The 22,466-nt window shown below is 44.5% G+C and overlaps 1 long non-coding RNA gene across 1 annotated transcript; it reads right to left on the bottom strand.

The window, feature by feature from the left end:
• Positions 1-889: 889 nt before the first annotated feature.
• Positions 890-21,297, bottom strand: LOC116903480. Its single transcript, XR_004388279.1, has 2 exons — positions 21,181-21,297; positions 890-1,915 (listed from the first exon to the last, which is right to left on the bottom strand). It is a non-coding gene; the product is annotated as an uncharacterized LOC116903480 (long non-coding RNA).
• Between the last annotated feature and the right edge of the window lie 1,169 nt (positions 21,298-22,466).

The following is a 22,466-nucleotide window of genomic DNA, read 5'->3' as shown; positions in this document are numbered from 1 at the left end:
ACTGCAGGTTCTGTTCCACACACACGTCAGGACACAGGCATGCACAGCATCAAACACGGATGCATAGCATTATGGATACTGGTGCAGCATCAGGGGTTTGAGCGATGCAAACACACAACTGGCACTTAAAAAAAAAAGGGAAAGAAAAAGGCTTACTAGCTTATTTGAAGAGAAAAACTATTTGCCTATTATTAACTATTATTAACCCTTCTGTAAAAAATAACCACGCGTACGATGGTTTTGTTTCTTTCCCCTATAAACTGCTTGATTAGGAACATCAAAACACAAGACAGACACAGGTCTTTTTCAAAGAGCAAAACTGCCATTGCTCACTGTTAGCTAACTGACGAAATTCACGTTTACTTCTTTTTTACTATGCAAATTAGTTATTAAGCTCTCAGAAAAAGGAGATCTAAAAAGACCTTGTTAATGGTCTTCACGCCTTGCCATGGTTGAGAAAAGGTAGAGGATTCGATCTAGTCATGGTTTATTTCTCCACGGCACATGAGGATTTATAAAATAAAGACTCCTTACATTGTCCACTTGTGATATGTGTGAGGATGACGTGAAATGAACAAAGTAGTGTGTCTGGCTACACACTGGTGCACGGTTGGGAAAACTGTCAAACCGAGGTGGCCCTGCTTCACAGCAGGGTTTGACTGTACCACACCATCCTGTCTGTCAGAGACATATTTCTGGGCTTATGTCTAACGTGTACATTTAAGTCCTTCTGAATCGCTGCCACAGAAATGGTCACATGACAAGGCAGAGTGGTGTGGAAAATGTGGGTCAACTGCAGTTTCTTAACTGGATCTAGGACTCCTGCACGGGCTAGTGTCTTCGGAAGAACAGATGGCGAAACGACAGAAACAAGAACCATACGGCTAAGTAGCACTGAAAAACAATTTTATTTAAAATGAATATGACTATAAATTTATTAAAATTAAACAAAGAAATCAAGTTTAAGAAAATTCCCGTCACAAAAAAGGACATCATTAGGAAGGCCACATTCTCTCCGATGACATCTCATCTTTCTGTGACAAACTGGTAGATGTGAGGTGGAAGGGACAAGAGGGAAATCCTGACCACCACCACCAGCTTGACCTCCTCTTCATGAAATGGCTTAATGGCACAGTTTGATAAAAATCACATTCAGCAACTCTGACAAAAAATGAAACCTTCCACTTCAAACCTGTGATTAAGGCTTCTGGCTGTAACTCAGTGTGAGGCAGACAGTAGACTCAACATTAAGGCAAAGGGTAAAGTGTGTGCAATGTACATGTATTAACGTGGGATGCCCAATATAAGCCACACTTTAGAATGGTCGTGGGCTTTCTAAATGCACTGGATTAGGAGACAGTGGGGACCACTGTTCACAGAAGCTCAGGTGTCTTCGCTATAACTTTCTGGAAGTTACTATGTTAAATATAATCCTGTCTGAACTTGTGAGTCCTATAAAATTGTCTACTGTAGAAAAAATGTCCCCAAAGTTCTTAAGGATGAACCTAGATCTGGCTTCAAATCCTGTACCTATGCACACTGTTTGGCCACAATGACTGTGGCCAGAGCTGGTAGACCCTGCTACTGACTGGGCAAGAGAAGGTGTGAAATTGTCAGGAGTGATTTTTTTTAAACAATGACTACAGTATAAAATCAGCGTTAGGCACTCTGGACAGCATAGTGGAGAAAGCTCAGACTTCATATTTTTTCACGTGATGATCCTTGTGCGTGCCCTCTTCCCAGTGAGGAAACAATAGCTCTCACAGTGGTGAGGGATGTGCCCTTCCTCATGGGAGCCATCACTTCTTGGCCACACTGGCAACAGCTTTCTTGGCTGCATCCTCCAGGTCCACAGCTGACGTAATGGGGAGTCCGCTGCTTTTGAGGATATTCTGAGCCTCCTGGACATTAGTTCCTAGAAGAGGAAACAAGCAATTGCTAAATTAGTCTGCCAGTGGCATACCCAGTCATGTTGGACAACCGGAATCCCAGGATTCCTGGTCCCCCTTGAAGCCAACAATTTATGTAGGACACATGTGGCTTTTTATTGTCAAGCTCTGACTTTTCAGATATGCCCAGTTGATACTTTCACCCAATCTTTTTCACTTTAATGAACTTATTAGAAAGACAGTGCCTGTATTTTCTCTGGTGCTCCAAAGTGAGAAATAAGCATTCTTCCAGATCATGCATGCACACAAAGTTTCTCAGTAAATCTGAAGGAAGAAAGTCTGAGCTTGACCTCCCTTTGCTGAGTCTGGGAGAATAGGTCTGAAAGATAAAGTGACTTAAGCAAGTCAGGAAACTGCTCCTGTGTTCCTAGTCAGCTGCCAGGAGGACTTATCTGTAACAAAGCTCTGAACTGCACGGCCATGGAGAACACGCCTTTCTCTGTGGGCACAAACAAGAGCGGGCACTTGGTCCGCATGTCTCACTCAGAGGCAATGGCCAGGAGAGTGGACTGTGCTGAGGAGGAAGTGCTGGGACCGAGTCTGCTTCAGAACTGGGAGTGGAACACTGGGCGTCACCCCTTCTCCTGGGTGCAGAGACTAAGGCTCTCATCTCTGCCATGCATTTAGAGTATGGGGTTTAGTTAACCACTTAGCTTCCTTGGATTTCAACTTTAAAAAACAATTATGACTGCTTTGCCTGCATGTACGTCCTTTCCCCATGTGCATGCTTGGTGACTGCAGAGGCCAGAAGAAGACATCAGATCCTCTGTACCTGGAGCTATAGATGGCCCTGAGCCACCATGTGAATGCTGGGGGTTATAAACCCCAGTCCTCTGGAACTGAGACAAGTGCTCTTACCACTGAGATTTCTCCCCAGCCCTGCGACTTCTTTAAAATATCTTAATTCCTTGATGGCTTCATAAACTTCCACCCCGTTACCCCTCTCACATCCCTCCTTTGCCCAGTACAATTCTCATAGGCCCCTCCTACTTCCGCAGCTTTTGTGTGTGACCTACTGGGTTTAAATGAGGCTGTCTGCATGAGCCTGGTGTGATGTCAGTAGCCACAGCATTGCAGTCTCTCTGCGAGGGGTGGGGCTTTAGATTCCTTATCTCTGTGTATCATTATCTTCCTAGGAGCGAAAGCTCGCTGTGTACGCATGCGTGCCAGGGTAATGCCCAGCAGCTGTGATGCACATATGATTTTCAACACCAGCTACGAGTAGGTGCTCTCGTCCTGCTCTCACGGATGAAGTCGGTCAGCGGTGCAGGGAGAGAAAGGGGGTGGTGTGGGGATGTAGTGTGTGTGCATGGCGATTTTACCACGAGAGTTTGACAGAGACAGGTTGCAGAGAGAGAGAGAGAGAGAGAGAGAGAGAGAGAGAGAGAGAGAGAGAGAGAGAGAGAGAGAGAGAGAGAGCAAGCTAGACACAGGTGAAGACAGAATGAGCCAGAGCATGAGAAGGAACCAGAAGATAGAACAGACTGCCAAAAGTTAGTGTGAGGTCAAGCCAAGCAATTCAGTCAGAAGCTGAAAGAAGCTGGATTGAATCAGTCAGCCTGGAAGATTAGATTAGAAGCTTCCAGACCTAGGGTTAGGGATAGTTAGAACAGAGAAGGAAAAGCCCTAGGCACAGCCCAAACACACAGCTTGGGCGGGGCTCTCCTCACTGCATCTGAGGAAATAAAGTGACATTTACATCTCTGTTATACTTTCAGCTACACTATCAGTAAGGATAACCCTGGGAGGCACCCTTTTAAGGATAGCAATGACTTCTTCAAATTAGATACTTGATTATGAGGCGGAGCCTAGCATCTGACTCACTCACCTTTTCAGACTTTATCTGAATGAGAAGAAAATTTCAATGATGCTAAGCCCTTGACAGAATGGTTGTTATTCAGGGGCTGGTTTTACTTGGAATCAAGAATGTGTGTGTGTGTGTGTGTGTGTGTGTACATGCAGTTATGTCGATGACAGATGGCCAGGTGTAGATCCTCAGTGGCTGTCCACTGTGATGTGTGTGTGTCTGTGTGTGTCTGTGTGTGTGTGTATGTGTGTGTGTGTGTGTGTACATGCAGTTATGTCGATGACAGATGGCCAGGTGTAGATCCTCAGTGGCTGTCCACTGTGGTGTGTGTGTGTGTGTGTCTGTGTGTGTGTGTATGTGTGTGTTTTAAGACAAGGGCTCTCATTGGCCTGGAGTCACAAAGCAGGAACCCCAGGGACCCAAATGTCTTCACTCTTCAATGTCGGCAATGGACACCGCTAATGCATGGCTATTTTATGTTGGTTCTGCAACTGAGTTCAGGTCCTCAAGATTGAATGGCAAGTATTTGCTGACTGAGCTATTTCTATACCCAACCCATTGTTTTTCAGTGTTGTCACAGGTTGCTTCTAAAACAGCACTGGATAGTGCAAGTGACTGACTCTGCCTCTTGCTGACCACATGATCCTGGAACTTTTCTCCTTTCACTGTGTAAGTATCTAAGAATGATGGGATATCACGTCTGAGATGAGATATAAAAGCCCATGCTTTCTGTTTGTCCTGTCTACTTTAACACTTGTACCATTCCCTGGCAAACTGCTAATATTTGAAGCTACCCTATGGACAAAGCCCACTTGTCAAGCACCCAAGGACAACCTCTAGCCAATGGCTACGGAGCAATAAGGCAGCCAGGGAACAGCATCCTATTACTAACCACAGAAGCCTTAGAAACTTGAAAGTGAACTTAGCAAGCTGTGGTCCTGCCGAACACACTTTTCCAACAACCCGATGAAGATTAGGTGTGAGGACCCAGCCAAGCCACACCCAGATTCCTGCCTTCAGATAAGTACCATGTTCACACCCTTCCTTTGCACTTTCAAAGGAATCATCTGCTATGCACAGACAGAGACATAACACAGATGTAAAGCTATACTACTTCATTACAGGATCCCAGTGTCCATTCTGATTCCCCTGGTAGGGACTGAGTCTGGGTTCCAGAGGCTGAGAAGCAGGACAGGGTGTGTACCATGCATATTAGGTCAGAGATGAAGGAATCTGCATATTAGCCTGAAGGTGTGGCTGTCACGGAGCAGTGGCAGAGTGAAGCAAAGCACTTGCCTGACCTAGAAGTACATCTCTGGACCAGAGTTTGATGTGTCATTTCCATCCCTTCCGATTGACTGGGATACCCTCCCTAGGTGCCCTTCAGTCTGCCATAGACAAAAACCTAAGGAGAAGTACAAGAGCTTTTCCTTTCTGGCACTCTCCAGTCTCAGCACCCAGCTCCCCAGACCTCTACCCAGTTGCAGAACATAATTGTTCCTGGTCTCTCTCCCACCCCTATCCTGGTATTTTGGGGGTTAGCTTTTTTTTGAATGTCTTCACCCATTCAGAGAACTACTCACTCAGAATTCTCTATTCACTATTACCTGAATTCTCCATGTGTAAGGACGAAATAGATGCTGATTTCTAAAAAAAACTTACATTTGAAGCTGCTGCTTTTCCTTGGAACCAACAGCATAAATAATTCAATCCTTAATTAATATCATCTGCAGCATCTGGCCTAGGAGTAGGCTCCTCAAGGGGAATGAAAAGGATTGATTTTAAAAGTCACAAGTGCCTCGGCAGGCACCCAGGGCCCCACTGTCCTTTGCCCTGCGTCCATCCGCTCACTGGAAGCTCTCTTCGTCTCCTGGCCCTCCTTCCTTGCCACTACCTTCAGTGTTCCAGCTACAGCAGGCCTGTCAGATGTGCTTTTGGAGTACTCCGTGATCTCTACACCGCAACAGAGATGTGCCCTGTGGGGCAGCTTGATGACATTTCCCACAGTCCGCTACACATCCACTTCAGTGTTAGGTTTGCTTCTCAGGACGTCTTGCAGTATCAGTCACATGCTACATGTGAGCTGACAGATTGCATAAGGACAGCCACAATCACGAATGACGATGCCTGAGGAGAGAGGTTTGGACAGATCCTCTCTGATCATTTCGCAAATCTGAGGGTTCTCCAGAGGCTTTGACAGTGACTCCAGGTCCTGGCACTCCATTGCCCTCGCTACTCTCCAGGGCAGGCTCTAAGCTGCTAACGATTCTCTTACCGTGCAGTGCCCCAAGTGAAGAAAGGTCTTACTCTTTCGTTACACCAGTGGGTGAAGTCAGGGGGAAGCAGAAGCAGGAAGGGAGCCCTCCCCCTTCCTCCTGGCAGCATCTTCAGTGCCACACCAAAATACCTAATTGCTTCATAATTTCAGGATCTACTAAAGTGAATTTTAATTATACTTGCTGTTATACTTTAATTACAGTCTTAATTATTAAGCATATACTAGCATGCTTGGAAGAAGCAGGGTGTGAAGGGATGGTAACACTCAAATAGCCCAGGAATGAACCGGACTGTGCTGAGAAGCAGATCCAAGGAGAGCTGCTGCGAGCAGACGGAGATCAGAAGGAGGTTAGGGGGAGGCCAACTTGCTACACATGTGAAGAGAGCACTATGGGGAACAAGCCGGAGAAGGATGACCATGTGAGGACGGGAAGGAGGGGGAGAAAAGGTGACCATAGGTGAAGATTCGGGGAGCTTGCCCTTGGTCTGTGTCCCTGCCCTGTCCTTTGTTTTTTCTTCCTCTCCCCTGCTTGGCTGGGCTTTGTCCCCAGCCTGGCCTGACCAGCAATTGCTACCATTTGCTTCCTCCTTCTGGTTGACAAAGCAGCTGGAGGGGAAAGAGAAGAGAGGTTGCAAAGAAAAAAGGAGCCAGTAAAAATCAGGTCACGGGGAGCGAGGACACCCTGGGCAAATGCTTGTGAGTTTCTCTATCTTTTGTGGAATGGTATTATTGAAGCGTTTGAGGCTTCTTTCTGCTCTCTGACCTCCATAGCTGACATCTATCCTCAGCCCCCTTTCTGACTTTATTTCTAAATGGAAACCATCACAGCCACTTTAAACTCTGACATGGAATTAAGTGTTCTAAAGAGAGTGTTTATGCCCCTGATCACAATTATGACGGAAATTGATCATTTTCCCACACTTAGATGGTGCTGGTGACAGGCTTTAATATTTATTAAATGCTGCCATGCTTTTCAGTGAGGCTGCAGGAAAACCTGCTTAATAACCACCCAGACACATAACTGATCCACCCGCACAGCTCATTGGCTGTCACTTCTGAGGTCTGGCTTCTTGACAGCCATGTGGCCATGTGGCTACCCACCCACTTACAGGCCTTGAGAATGACAGTGTGTAGAGCACCAAAGGGGGCACTGGCTCAACACAGACTCCTGCTTGGCTGCTAGGGGACATGAGAAAAATAATCCCAGTAAACACATAAAAATGTCTCTACTTCCAAGTGTTCTATAGTGGCTTCCTGCCACTGGGTGGAGGAAGAGAGCTGTAAACAGAGATGCAGGGGTAATTTATCAACACACGCCTGTGTTTTCACCATGCAGGAGAGATGCCGCTGGACAGCGCTGACAGGGTTTGGGTGAATGGGTGAAGAGATGCAGCCTTTGCCCTGCCCCAACTCAAGCCAGCCTTTACCCCAGGAGCAGGAAGTAAAACACTGTCCAGTACAGAAATGTACAGAAGCCTCTTCTGAATTATTATTTTATAGGGATTCAGATGTGTGTATGTATGCATGCATGTATGTGTGTTTGTATACATGTGTGTACACTTGTGTACCCATGGAGGCCAGAGGTCAGCATTGGGTGTACTCCTTCATCATTCTCTGCCTTATGTTTTCAACAGGATTTCTCACTGAACCTAGAGTTCAGTTTACCAAATTGGCCAGACTGGCTGGCCAGAAGCTTGCACTTGTTTATCTCCCTTCACTTTTACCACCACAGCCCAGCCCAGCTCAGCCCAGCTCAGCCCAGCTCAGCCCAGCTCAGCCCAGCCCAGCCCAGCCCAGCCCATCCCAGCCCCCAGCCCAGCCCAGCCCAGCCCAGCCCAGCCCAGCCCAGCCCAGCCCAGCCCAGCCCAGCCCAGCCCAGCCCAGAGGTTACACTGCTGCTGCACCCCTGCTAATATGGGCTCTCAAGATCTGAACTCAGGTTCTCATGTTTATGCAGCAGGTACTTTACTATAACTAAGCCAATTCTTTGGCCTAATCATTCAGTTTTTTTCTCATTTTAGAAGAATACAATGCCATTATTAAATATATATTAACTACATGTTGCTAGATTCTAAAAGAGACTCTAAAGATAATATTGAAAAGAGTACAAGCTTGCTGCCTATATGTGATTACAGGTTCCTAAATATCATAAAACTCAATTCTCAAAGCAAATCTAAAATCAGCAGCATTTTAGCCCTATTTCACAGATAAAGTAACCAAGGTACCAGGAGACTTAGCAGCTGACCTAATGACGCCCAGCAAGTTGGAAGATAGAAAAAGATTAGAGTTTAGATTTATCTGAAATTAAAACCACACACCGGCCATGCACCGTAGAGTACCACACATGAAAGAATGCTGGCAATTCTTCAGGCGCAGCCTTCATTTGATCTCACTGGGGAAACTGAGGCTCAGGTACCGGGGAGTTTACTTGGTCAAGCAGTCGGTGAGCTATCGGGCTTGCTTCAGCCTCCTGTCTAAATCAGGGCTGGCACACTATGGCTTCTAAGTGCAGCCCACAGCCTCTTTGCATGCTACTTGTAAGCTAAGAATAGTTTTCATATTTTTAAATAGCTGGGCAAAAAATCAGAATAATATTTTGTGATACATGAAAATTACATGAAATTCAAATTTCAGTGCCCATAAATAGAGCTTTGATGGAGCAGGGCCAAGCTGATGCACTTGCAGGCTGCTGATTGCTATGCTCTGCAATGGCAGAGCTAGGGCAGTGACACAGACAGTATGGCTCCCAGGGCCTGGAAGGGTTCAGGTCTGTTCTGAGGCTTCTTTTCTTTCCTTGGAGTAGAAAGGTCACATCCTACAAAGCAGTAGGCTCCTGAGGGTCCTGTGTCCTGTGTCCTGCTCCTCCTTTCAAGCCATCATTAGACAAAGGTCTGAAGGACTAGTATTTAGATGATGTTTTGAATCTCTTTTCTCTTGTTATTCTTTTAGTAATGGGATAATTCAACAGACATCTTGTGAAAGATATCACGGACACAGTTCGGAGGGTGAGTCCATGACCATGATGCCAGGAGCTCAGCAGAAGAAAGGCAGCCTTGGTGCTGGGGCAGTGGCTGATCCGATGTAGAGAGAACGCAAATTGAAATGGCAGGGGTTTTTGAAACCTCAAAACCTAGCCTCCGTGATACAAGTCCAACAAGACCCCACCTCTTAACCCTTACCAAACAGTTCTACAAATTGAGAACCAAACATTCAGACAGAAGCCTGTGGGGCCATTCCCATTCAAATCACCACAAAAATTTTACACGGAACCACAAAAACTACCCTGAATAAGAAGAACAAGGCCATTCCAAAATTTGCCATTCTAAATTTCAAGGTGTGTTGTGGAGTTACTGTCATAAAACAGCCATACGGTACTGGCACAAGAGCAGACATGTAGACCAATGAGATAGAAGACCCAAATATGAGTACATACAACTAGAATCATCTGGTATTTGCCATAGATGCTAAAAACACACTGGAGAGGAACACCAGCAAATGGTGCTGGGAAAACTAATGTCCACATGCAAAAGAATGAAATTAGGCCTGCGAGAAAATTAACTCCAAATGCATCAAAGATGTCATGTGAAAGCGGAAACACTGAAGCCACTGGAAGAAAACATGGGTAGCACCTAACAGGATGCAGGTGTAAGAGAGGTCTTTCTGAATGAGACTCCATTTGACTAGGAATTAAGACCAACAATTGACGAGTGGGACTTCCTAAAACAAAGATTGCAAGGCTAAGAAAACAATTAACTGAGTGGAGAGGGGGCCTATAGAGTGGGAGAGCATCTCTACCAGCTACATACTTGACAGAAGACTAATATCCACAACACATAAGAACTCTCTGAGAACAGAACCAGAGGCAAAATTCCCACTGTCCTGGATCCCTCTCCCGTCTTTGAGATGACCCAAGTCTCAGGTTGAACACCACTTGGCAGCCAGTGGTCATGATACACAGGATCTTAGAAGTGTTAGTAACAAGGGTTCAGATGTCATGGCTAGTACAAATCACACAGCTAACATTTACTAAGATCAGACCTATTTAGAGTATTGGAAAACTCATTTGAGCCTTACAATGAGTGGTATTATGATGCTGTTACTTGTATATATGTCAATTCATGCATATGCCCCCAAGTACATATGCACATGCATGTGCATGTAATGTTCTTTTGAAAAATAGAGGTCTATGCCAAGCGCCTTCCTCTATTACTCTGTGTATTGTTTTCTGAGACAGGCTCTCTCAGAATCCGCAGCTTAGCAATTACATAGACTGGAATCGCGTGGTCTCTTCTGTAGTGCTGAGATTACAGGCACACACTGCCGCACTGGACTTCTGATTGGGTGCTGAGGGTCCAACTTGGATTTTTTATTCCCATACTCCAGGTGAGGAAGTTGAAATTTCACACCCGGCTTTATTCCCAAGTAGCTGAATGACTTGAGAAAGTCACTGTCCATTTGACTTGAGATTCTTCACCCTGGGGTGAGGATCTGATCTACCCATTCTATGAAAATTAAGGCTGGTATAAGGTGGCCTGTGGAGCTGTATCACAGCCGTGGTAACAAGACACACAGGGTGAGGACAGGGTATTTACAGGACTGCTGTGGGAGTAGTGAGCCTTAGCAGCAGGAAGTCTCTGACCAAGAGGCAATCTCCTGACCACAAATGCAAAGTTCAGGATCACATCTAATGTGTGTTCACTGAGATCTAATCCTAGGTGCATATGCTTTTGCTTTCAATTATGATATCCCCCCAAAAAGGCAGCATGAATATTAATGCCAGCCATGTTCAACTGTAATATTAAACTAGAATGCAAAGGAGCCTCTGGCGAGTAGAACCAGGCGGCAGTACTTATTTTATTCCCTGCCATCGTCTGCAGACACAGAACACAGCTTCTGTTTTTAGAAGTTTCAATCCTTTGAGGATTTATACAGTGTGTTCTGTCTCCTCTTTCCAATCCCTCTCCCATCAACCCCTTCCCATCCACCCAACTTGTCTTCTTTTTATCACCCAAGTCCAGGTAGTCTGCCCGCAGAGGCTTAGATATGTGGCCTTCCATTAGGATGTGTTCTCTTCTTCCAGAAGCTGGGGGTTGCCAATAGCTTCTTGGCAATGTAGGGGTGGGCTTCAAGCTTCCCCACCCCCTCCATGATGGGATTGGTCTGTCAAGAGCTTGTTCAGGTCTTGTGCATGCTGTAGGACAGATCTTTTGAAGAGATCTTAAAATCTGCAAGGCCTTTCCCTTTGCATTTTCCTTGAGTCTCCCTATGGCTTTCAATCCCTGTGTATCTTATAGACAATGGAAGATAACTGTGACCATGCCAGACCATCAGTCTAAAATGCTGACCTGGGCCTCCACTCCTCCTGCTATGGTTTGGCTATAGAAGGCAATGCTCTCCTCAATGACTCTGTACTGTGTGCACAGCATGGTGGTGTGGAGTGGGTGGAAACTTGGAGTTCTGGTGGAAGGTAATTATGTCATGAGGACTTACCTAAAGGACTTATTGTGCATTGTCACAAAAATAGTGAAGCTGCCCTTGCTTCAGTCTCTTGTCTTTTTTTTTTTTCTCTCCATGTAGTCTTGGTTGACTTCAAACTCTTTGTAGCCAAGGTTGACCCCAAATTCCTAATTCTGCCTTCATCTCCCATGTGCTGGCACCACAGCTGTGTATAGCCATGACTGCTCTCTTGCCCCTTGGCTTGCCAGGCGATTTCTTCCAAATGCTACTCTGCCACGTGTTGTATCCAGGCTCTCAGAGATGAGCAGGTGCCAACAGAAGTGGAGCTAAGTAAACCTCTTTTCTTGGTAAATTATCCAGACGTAGGTATTTTGTCACAGCAACACAAACACACGGATAGATTGCCCAAGAAGTCATATCACTACATTATGGTATGTGACTGTAAGTAAGGGAAATGCTTGACTCTACTGGACCCTACTGCTAAGACTTTCCTTAAGAAAAACATTGTATTTGAAGAGCTGATATTGCTTGGCAAATTCTAACTTGACTCTTATGAGAAATTTACATGCTGAGCCCAGAGCTAGAATTAGAAATGGATAATAGGAGGAATTTCTAAAATGTTACGCCTTGTTGCTGGGCTCTTTTCCACTTAGGGGTCTGCAAACTAGGGCTCATAAGCCAGACCTATTCTGAAATCTGTTTTTGTATCAAAAGACTTATTATGACCTGGGGCGGCCATCTCCCCTGCACTGTCCAGAGCTGCTTCAACACAAGCAATGGCAGCAGGGATTCATGGCCTCAAAGGCAAGAGCTGGCTTTTCACAGGAAAGCTTACACTCAGAATGCCCGACCTCATGTCCGGTGGACTGCATCAAGTAAGAAATTATCTCATTCGGTTCTTTCCCAGTTTGCAGTCCACACTTTACTTCCTGTTCCCAGTAGAATGCTGTACTTCAGGGGAGAAAATTTATAATGGCAAATCGTTGGCTCAAAAGCACCCGCCATTCCTTTTGACATTTGTAGTATACAATTATGATTCTAGAACCTCTTTCTCTGAGCTACAAGGCCTCAGGATTTTATTGGCACAGCACTTTCAGCAGCCATGGTCAATGAGCAGATGGTGGCATGGGGTGAAAACTATCTGTCCTCTCCTCTCTAAAACACTGTCAAGGAGGCTACTTGGATAGACTGGAATAGTCTCCAGAGGTGTCCCTGGAAGTCTTATTGGCAGAGTAGACTCACCATCTGTGAAAACAAGGGACTGAATCTCCCTGCAGGGCTGTTCCCTAATAGCAAGGTGCTAATCAGGATAACTACAGTGTTAGATGAAGACACTAAGGCATGAAGACAGAAATTGACTGGTCCCACTGACAACATCCAGAAAGCAGACAGGGTGTCTGTAATAGGTACAGTGGACCCAATACCTACCATGTGTTAACCACTCTTCCTTAAAACTGCTCCTCTGTATGACAACAGCCAGAGAGGCTTAATCTGTCACAGATACCTCCATCCATTACCCCATTGTCCGAGAGCATGGGGACACTGCATAATGCTGGGGTTTTCTTCTTTGAGAAGACTTAGCTTCCAGATATGATAAGGCTACGGATATCCAAATGGCAGAAATGCTGGTTATGCACATTATCACTCTAGAGGTGGGAGGAGGGAAACTTGAACTGCCTAAGAGAGTAGATTAGTGCAGATAAAAGTTTTGATCCACAGAAGCTTTTCCTGTTCTGAGGAGTGCTCAAGGCTAGCCCCTGCAAAGCTGGTCTAAAGAACAGGAGTAGCGTGGTTTAAGCATTACCATACGCTTATCCACTCAGACCCGGTGCCACTGGAGGCCAGAGTCCCTCTGATGCCACAGGCTGTGTGAGCTGCTGAAGAAGTGAAGAAGTGAAGGGAGGAGGGTCACGGGGGACGCGGGGAGGAAGGTGGGGTGCTAGTGATGAAAGGCAGAGGAGGGGAGGGGGCGTCACCACAGTGAAAATGGTCCCAGGTAAGACGTGTCCACAAAGAATGCAGAGGGAGGAGGGGGTGAAAGAAGAACCAGGACGCCGTGAGGTAGGGAGCAATGCAAGGTGTAGACTGCATAGAAAATGGGAGCCTGGAGAAAGGTGTGAGAATGAGAACTCAACCCTGGGAGCAGTGATGCCTTGAGTAACCAAAGGAGGATGCGCTCAGGCAGGCTGGCCATGACACTTGCTAGGCACAGCACAAGAGTGCAGGGCCGAAGAGGAAGAGAAAATGAAAATGCAACTTGGTCCCAAGCACATGGTGGGAAAAAGAAGTCAAGAGGTCACGGAGACACCAGTAAAGGGCAGAAGGCAGGGATGTGGTCAGACATATTGGAGGACCCTGCCTCTGCTACGTATCACCTTCATATGAACAGAAAACACAGGCTCCAGCACTCTGTAGGAAACTCTTAGCCACAGCCCTCACACATGTCTTGGTAGAAGACAAAGGCAAAGTTACTTCTTGTGGGCACATACTCTGCATGGCAGCACACTTGCAGAAGAGATGGCCGCCAAGCAAACAGACACAGGTGAAAGTTGGAGGCTCTTTCTTGCTGCTTTAAAATTCATAGAACTCTTTCCTTATCAGCGGATTAAGGCTTTCTTTGTGCCCACACTGATAAGTGTGCTTGATCTGCGTTCTAGCAGTGGTGGCTGTATTTTGTGAGCTTTCTAGGGGTTGAGGGTCAGGGTGCTCACTGAGAGGGAGAGAAAGATGCCTTCAGCAAGGGTCTCAGGATACCTAGTGAGAGTTAGGAAACACTGCTGAAGATCGTAAGGTATTGGGAGTGGATGAGATCTGAAGTGGAAGTCAACTGTTGGCATGTCAAGGACCTAATGCCTCAAAGCCATGAAAATGACAAAGCCTTTACAGGGTGAGGCATAGAGGAATGGCAAAGCCTTCCACTCATCCAAGTATGAGTGCTTAGAAAGATTGACTGGTCTGAGCACAAACTATCAACCGCAGCTTCCTCTTGGATCTGTCTAGCCCAAGACTGCCTGCTCCCTACAGAGACATCAGCTAACTTCTTTTCACTGTTGTGAAAAGGTAAAGTTTCTGCTGTTGAGACAAAACACTAAGACCAAAAAGCAAGTTGGGGCAGAAAGGGTTTATTTGGCTTCCATTTACAACATTGCTCATCACTAAAGGAAGTCAGAACAGGAACTCAAGCAGGGCAGGAACCTAGAAGCAGAAGCTGATGCAGAGGCCATGGAAGGGTGCTGCTTACGGGCTTGATCCTCATGGCTTGCTCAATTTGCTTTCTTATAGAACCCCACACCACAGCCCAGAAGTGGCGCTGGGTCCTTAACCACTGATCACTAACTGAGAAAATGCCTTACAGCTAGATCTTATTCTTATCATCACTTCCTCAACTGAGAGGCTTTCTCTCTGATGACTCTAGCTTGTGTCAAGTTGACACAAAGCCAGCCGGTACACGTATGCTGTACACAGTAACTGTGCTGAGTTTCTGGGCATAGCAGGTGCCTTCCATCAGACTGCCCACCCCATCCCAGCTTTTCTGTATGTGTGCCTGCCCTTTCTTCCTTCCCACACTACCCCAGTTAGCTCCAAGCAGTGGGGGATTTGACAAATGGGCAATAGTCTAGCTTTGGAGGAGTTTTGGTAAAAGAAATAAAAAATATTTGCGTTGCTGAGACAAATCTTTTGGTGCTCAGTGGATGAACTGAATTGAAAGAGCTGGCAAAGAGAAATGGGGTCCAACCCACAAACTTTCTGGGTGCACAGTCATTATTATTAGCTGTTGTTATTAATAAGCTCAACTCAGAATCATAATGTGCACCTGAGAGAAGAACACATTCTTCCTCAAGGATCCAACAGATGTACAAATGTGTTGCAGATTTAAATGGGACAGTAACAAGGAAGAATGCGTCTTAGAAAGAAAAAAGACACTGAAGATGTTAGCGAATCCAGACACTACAAAACTGAAAATGCACACAGAATCTAAAGCTTTACGGGAACACATCTGTCAATCATTATTGTGTACTTCTCAGCAGCACCGTTAGACCATGCCGACTGCGTCTGTGTTCATTTCAGGGAATGCATCAGGAACCACGCTCTATCCAGCTGTTGGTAAACAACTGTTTACCAAGGTTCGACCTCTACCTGTTATGTGGCTGCTCAATTATCCTCAAGTCTTTCAAAATAAAATCCTGTGTCTTGGCTTAATGAAACATTTCACATATTCATTTGCTTAGTAAGGCCAATGAATGCTTGGGGTTATGATGTTAGCATTTTCAAAGAGCAGAGACAAAGCTTTCTTAGCCACAGGTAAAGACCGCTTGCAATCAGGATACAGTAGGGTACAAGGACTTGGTCCACAAAATCCACCAAAGCAAGCCTGAGTGTATTGTGTGTGGGCCAAGGCTGTCGTGCCATAGAAGTGAATGGGTGAAATGTAGACAAGGGTGCTGGGTCTTCCACACAGACAAAAAACCAAACAAGCAGGGTGTTTCCTTTACTTAAGGAAGCAGACACTACTAACCGAACAGGCCATCCGGCTTGGCAAACATTTGCTATCTGGATTATTGGAGTCTTCACAGTTGTGCAGCTTAGATAGATATGCTCGGGTGTGTCTGAGGCTTCAACAGCACTGGTCAGGACTGGTGCCAGCAGGGACTCATGGTGTTTCCTGTCCTGGAGGAACCGCTCCACTATACATCATTCCCCTATGTCCCGGGTGACTCCCTCGTGTCATTCTTCCCTGCTTTCTAGGCCACAGCCCCCTGGAATCCTGGACTGAAAGCTCCAGGCCTCCTGTTTTCTGGTGCTTTTTTCTCCCTGTACTTTTGCCTTCCACTTTGCTCTGCACATGGCAGCTCTGTCTGCGACTCAAGCCAGTGCTGCAGTGAAGGCTTCGTTCTCCACTCTGCTCTTACAGACTATGTGTAGCTTCACGCTCTCCACGATGTCCTCTCATCTATGTCCGGCCTGGGCTTCAGTTCCTACAGTTCCAACTCTCAGAGATAAAAGCTGACTTTTTTCTAAGAATCCCTTCTTCCTCTCTGTCAATCATTCAGATCTTATCCCTGGAAACTCCCCGTGTATAGTGGTCATTTGGGGCTGGGCCTGGTCTTCGTGCCTATAATCCTAGCACTCTGCAGGTAAAGGCAGGAAGATCAGGCCTTTAAGGTTATCTGGGCTGCAGAGCTAATCTCAAAAATCAGTCTCAAAAATCAAAACAAAACAAATCATTGTATGTATTAAAGATTAAATTACAATTAAAATTACTTTTGAAAGTCATACGTCTAAACTTCCTAATTATGGTAGTAACAATGAGCTAAACAGGGATGATAGACACATCCACACATGTATTACATACATACATATATACATACATACATACATACATATTCAAGAGTAGAACAGGGAGTACCAGTAGTGTAGAGAGTACATAAGGACAGAGGTAGGCTACTCAATGGATACTAACTGCACAAGATAACTATAGAGAACAACATTATATTTTCATAAAGCCAGAATGAGATGTTTTCACCATAAGAACAATGTAGCAGAGGTACACATAGCTTGATTAAAACATTACATAACATATACATGCTTTAAACATCCCATGGTATGTATAGCTATTGTGTTTTTATGAACTAGATTAAAATTAAATAAAATTAAAAGTTAAATGAACGTAATAATGAGAGTAGCTGAGCTACAGGAATCTAGTTATGAGACACACACTGTACAGGAGTCTGTGTTTCCTTAGCTGACAGAGCGCTGGCCTGCTTCTCACTTAGTTCTGTTATGAGGCCTTTCTGGTTTGTATCATCTTCAAGTTCTGCATTTTGTTATTTATGGTCAGACCGCTGAGTAGAGTCAGAGCAAAGTTCCTTATGCTCCCTGTGTTTACTGTGTGGTAACCATGCAGTTTGGGGACGTCTTGGTGTTGGCTGAGCTGTTTGTCTCTTAGATATTGCACGTGCTCTGGGTTGCACATCTGCTGGGTTGGTGTGAGAGCCTACATCTATCTAAGAACACTGTTCACACAAGACGCCAATTTGTATAGCTGCGGTACAGAAAACCTGTTACAACTCCAGAAATATCAAATTCACCTGCTTCTTTCCTCTTGGTAAAAGGTTCTTGCAACAGGAGAGAGACCATTGAGTATAGAAAGGAGAGTGGCAAAGGCCACCAGGAGCAGCCTCGCCTCCATCAGTTAGCCATCAGTGGTGGCTTTGGGCTTGCCTTGAGTCCTCACTTGCACTTCGGGACACAGACAGTGTGATTCCATCAGTGTTTGGGTTTTCAGTGATGCAGCCTGGGCTCCCAAGACCACTGCTGGGAAGACAGGGAAAGGTCCCAGGACGGCGAGGCCTCGTTCATGTTTAGTGTACCGCCTTCCCCTGTCATTTTTCTACTTTATTTCTTGTGTTCACGTTTTCATTTCTACTCATCCTCTTGATGTTTAAAGTTCTATGACCTGTGCGTGGTATTTCTTAATAACTGATTTACTAATTAAAAACCACAGGCACAGACTTTACAAGAAATATGCTTGTCTAACAAGCTTAGAAATTTCAAAGCTTCTCTCTCTTATCTCAAAAAGACTTCTAACACAAACATCAGAGACTGTTTAGGGAGATAATCTTGGGTGTATTATTTTGCATATTTTTACATATGTACCTCCCAGGTATCCTGGAGCAGCAACTACTCTGGAATACTAAGTATAGTGTGAAAATAAGACGGGGGCTATTTTCAATGTGTGTATGTATGTGCATGTGTGCTCACGTGTGTGCATGTGCAAGTACGTGTAGGTACATGTGCACATGTGCATGCATAAGTGTGTGGGCTTGCAGGTGGAGGCCAGAGGGGACCCTTGGCTGTTGTTCCATAGGTCCTGTTGGCCTTATTGTTTGAGATGGGGTTTCTCCTTGGCCTGGAACTCATGAAGTTGGCTGCACTGTCTGCTCAGGGCTTCTCCGGCCCTCACCTCCTCAGTGCTGGGATTATAAACGTGCACTACAATACCTGGCTTTTTTTATTTGTTTAATGTGAGTCCAGATGATCAAACTTAGGTTTGTGTGCACACTGACTGAGTTATCTATCACCCTTGCTCATTTTCAAGTGTTAAAGAAAAATTAAAAGGAAGCAATTTCTAGAAACGTACAAATAATAATTGCACACATAATAGTACTTACGGGTCCAGTGAGGATTGCTAGAAGAAAGTGGATCCATGGCAGGATACTTTTAATTATTTCCAAGTGTCAGACACTAATGTGATGTGCGTAGAGAGACCTATTCCTGCCTCAGTTGGCTTTTATAACATGAGGGTCAGGGGTCATTTTGAATCTAAAACCAGTCTGACACCAACATTTTAATCAGAATTATAACTGATGCCGATGACCTCATTAACTCTTCGGCCAGCTCTCTGTGCTGTAGTATCACTCACTAATCACTGGCTTTTATTAGTTCCACAGAAATCAATTATATCTCTGTACTCCTACAATGAGTTAATTCTGTGGAATGTTCTGCTGTCCACACTCACTGTTGCTGCCTGGAGCTTCAGCTACCCTACTCCTCTCTGGAGTCAATTTTTCTATCAAGTCCAGGTCGCTCTGGTCTTAGGTCACAAGGCAGACAGTTTCAGGTAAGGAAAAGGCAGTGTTGCAGAAAGGGAGAGAGGAGAGAAAAAGGAGACTAAAACCAGGCTGTAGCTCTTCTGGACCCTCCAACAGGGCATGGGATCATGGTGCTGTCAAACTACCCTCAGACTTCATCTTTAGGAGGTGCCACCAGCACGGAGCCTGGGCACTGTGGGCTGCACCTAAGGTGGGGCTGCTGGATTTTACAGTCAGAATGCAATGCCATCATGATGGCTTTCAGGAGTTTTCATATTAAAATGCTTCTCAAATATGGGGAAGTTCTCTCTGCTAAACTGTCACATGCAGGTGGTAATGAATGACAGTAAGACTGGGCTGGCACTGGCATGGATGAAGAGGCTGCCATGATTGTCATGTGATGGTGGGTAAGGCTGTTGATGCATGAGGAAAGAATGCAAGGCCACACAAGTGGTCACTGAAATCCCACCACACACTCTCCATAACAACTGTTTCAAGCAATGATGAGTAAAAAGAAAATATTAATTTTATTATGCCTGAGCCCTTAAGCACTCTTTTGATGTCTGACTCAATCAAGCAGAGTATTTACAGAAGGTACTTCTGAGCAATGGGTTCAGCTACTCAGTTAACTATGGTAGCTGTCTGTGGAGAAGTGCTTCTACGCCCGACAAGGGCCTGAGTCATTCCCATTCACTGGAGCACTGTAACTACCTCAAAGACCAATCAACACACTGTGGCTATTCAGACTTGGTTATTTGGTGATACGTTCTCAAATATGAGTGGAGTGAACTTGTCACTTCGAGGATAACTGTTTTGTCGTTGAAGATTAAAATTTTATCTTAAGCTGAAAATCCAAACTCTTGAACAGTTGCATCTGCCTTTGTAAACTTCAGTTTCCCAACACCTTAAAAGCAGTCCTGATAGGAGTGGCGTTGACAGTAACACACACAGAGTTGGGGGTACTGTGTTTTGAAATGTGTCAGTCTTTGGGATATATGCATAACTGAAAAAGTTATCAGAGCATGAGGTTATGCAGTGTGCATGGGTGAAATCAATTTAGTGTGAGACACACCAAAGAACTGAGTATGATAACAGTGAGTATGCGTCAATAGCAGAGTGTGAACTTCCCAGACATGTCCCTAGCTCACAGCAGAGACCTTCAGTAAAACTGGCTGAGACCTGTACTATAGTCCCAAGAAAGAAAGCTTTATCTCCACGAGAAGCTGACTAAAACAGCTGGGCGTGGTGCCCTGTACCTGGCATCTTAGTACTGCGGAAGCTGAAGCTGGGGGGCTTGAATTCTAGATTAGATTGGGCCAATAGCATGTTCAAGGTCAGCCTGGACCTCATAGGGAGACCCTATTTCAAATGAAACAAAAGTCAGAAAAGGCATTCCTTCCTGCGTCCAAAACCATGTTTCCGAGGTTAGACATTCTTCGTATATGTTGAGACAAAGTCTTATGGGAGTTAATAGAGAAGCACATTAAACTGGGTAAGTAAGGAAACTGAAAATAGTTACCAGTCTTATTAAAGATTTAAAAACTATGTTTAGAAAGATATTATATATTAATATATATTTATGCACACACAATTATACACATACATATGCATATCGTCTCCCTCAATCTGTGGTTTCTCTTGCCAGAGTATCCATTTCTTACAGTCATCCAATCATGAAATATTATTTGTCTTGACTTTCTTGAGAGAAAGAAACCAAACCCACTTTAATTTCATCATAATGCTGCAATCTTGGATCTTATTTCTAGCGACTGTTAATTTCTTACTGTGCCTATTGAATAAACTGATCCTACGCTAGGTTTGCATGTATGAGAAAATAGATCGCATATGCTGGGTATGTATACAATGGTCTCTAGGATATAAGGACTATAGCCCTGGAACCAGCATGGCAAATCTGGGTGGACCTAGGCTCACAGTGTCTGAGGGATTACAATTGCACTTGTCTGCTGAAGTCCAGAGGAGTCCTGTAACACTGTATCTGCTGCATTTTATTTAACCCAGTTTTCTGCAGCTTAGGAAGTGTGTGGGTCCAGAGCATGCTGGGAAGGGAAATGAGTGCTGGGGAACTCAGTGACTCACCTTCAAGACGGACTACCAGTGGCACCTTGAGCTCTAGCTCCCGGCAGGCTCTGGTGATTCCATTGGCAATGATGGCACAGTTGACGATCCCACCAAAAATATTGACAAGAATAGCTTCCACCTGAAATCCCAAACAGGAACTGCTGTCAGAGTGTGGCAGCCAACAGCCTCAAACCAGTTAGTTAAGTAACAGGGATCATTAAGTAAGGCTTCTTGATTTCTGTTAGTTTTTACACAGAGCAAGAAATACTAAAAGCAGATAAGAATGTCACAAAAATTAAGCTTTGGTAATGAATAAATAACAACATATCATTATTAACCCATATTACCATCCAGTCTCATGAACTGAGACAGACCCCCAAATGAATCCAATTTCTGTCCATTTCTTTACAATATCCTGCCCTCTGGGTTTTTTAAATACTGATATTTGGAACTGGTTTAAGCTTTTTTTTCAAATGAAATGTGTCCTTTAAAAATTCATGCAGTTATTTTTCTTTTCTTTATGATGTGTATTTAAATTTTCTTTTTGTGCCGAACAGAACAGTTTTAAAACTCAGAACTCAGCATGTGCTGTTTGCATTTAAGGTAAAGACTACAACCTTGCCATGCCTCTCAAAACTTTTTAAATATGCTTAAGGCACATTCTTAAAACCCAGACATAATTTACCTATGTTAGACAACAACAGTGTTGATGAAAAAAAAAGATAAAGAGATAACATTGTAAGAAGAGCCACGTTACTAAGGAGAATTTTTCAGAAATGTAAATTTAAGCCCATCATGTTCACCTGTTTGTACAGATTCCACATTTAAAGGCATGTGGGGTAAAAAGAATATTGTACTAGTCTTAACTTGATAAATAGGTATAAGAAAATGCTGTATAATTAACACAAAGAACGAGATAATGAAAAGAATTCATTATTTAGATTAATAGATAACACCCACAGAAAAGAGTTATTCATCAAGCTTGAGGCATCAAAATTCCAGCAATGCAGTGGCAATTAAAGCACACTACACTAATTGCTAAGCATGTCTCTATGTGCTGTGTGCCATTTTAGCTCCTATGGGTCCCATATGATGAATTAACTGTAGATAACAAAGGAGAAAAGAATAGATTACATTTCTACAGCACTTAAGACTAGAATGTGTCATTACATGAATTCTTTTTTTTTTTCCATTCTGATTCCCTCAGAACCTGCTTATGAGTACAGTGAGGTTGGTCATTTGTAGTGGAGAGAGCTATGGGGCAGTGAAGGTCACATCACCAACATGCTGTGGTGGCGCTGCTT

The sequence above is a fragment of the Rattus rattus genome, chromosome 6 (assembly GCF_011064425.1).
Source record: "Rattus rattus isolate New Zealand chromosome 6, Rrattus_CSIRO_v1, whole genome shotgun sequence".
Lineage (NCBI taxonomy): Eukaryota > Metazoa > Chordata > Mammalia > Rodentia > Muridae > Rattus > Rattus rattus.
This window is presented reverse-complemented; position numbering and strand designations above follow the sequence as displayed.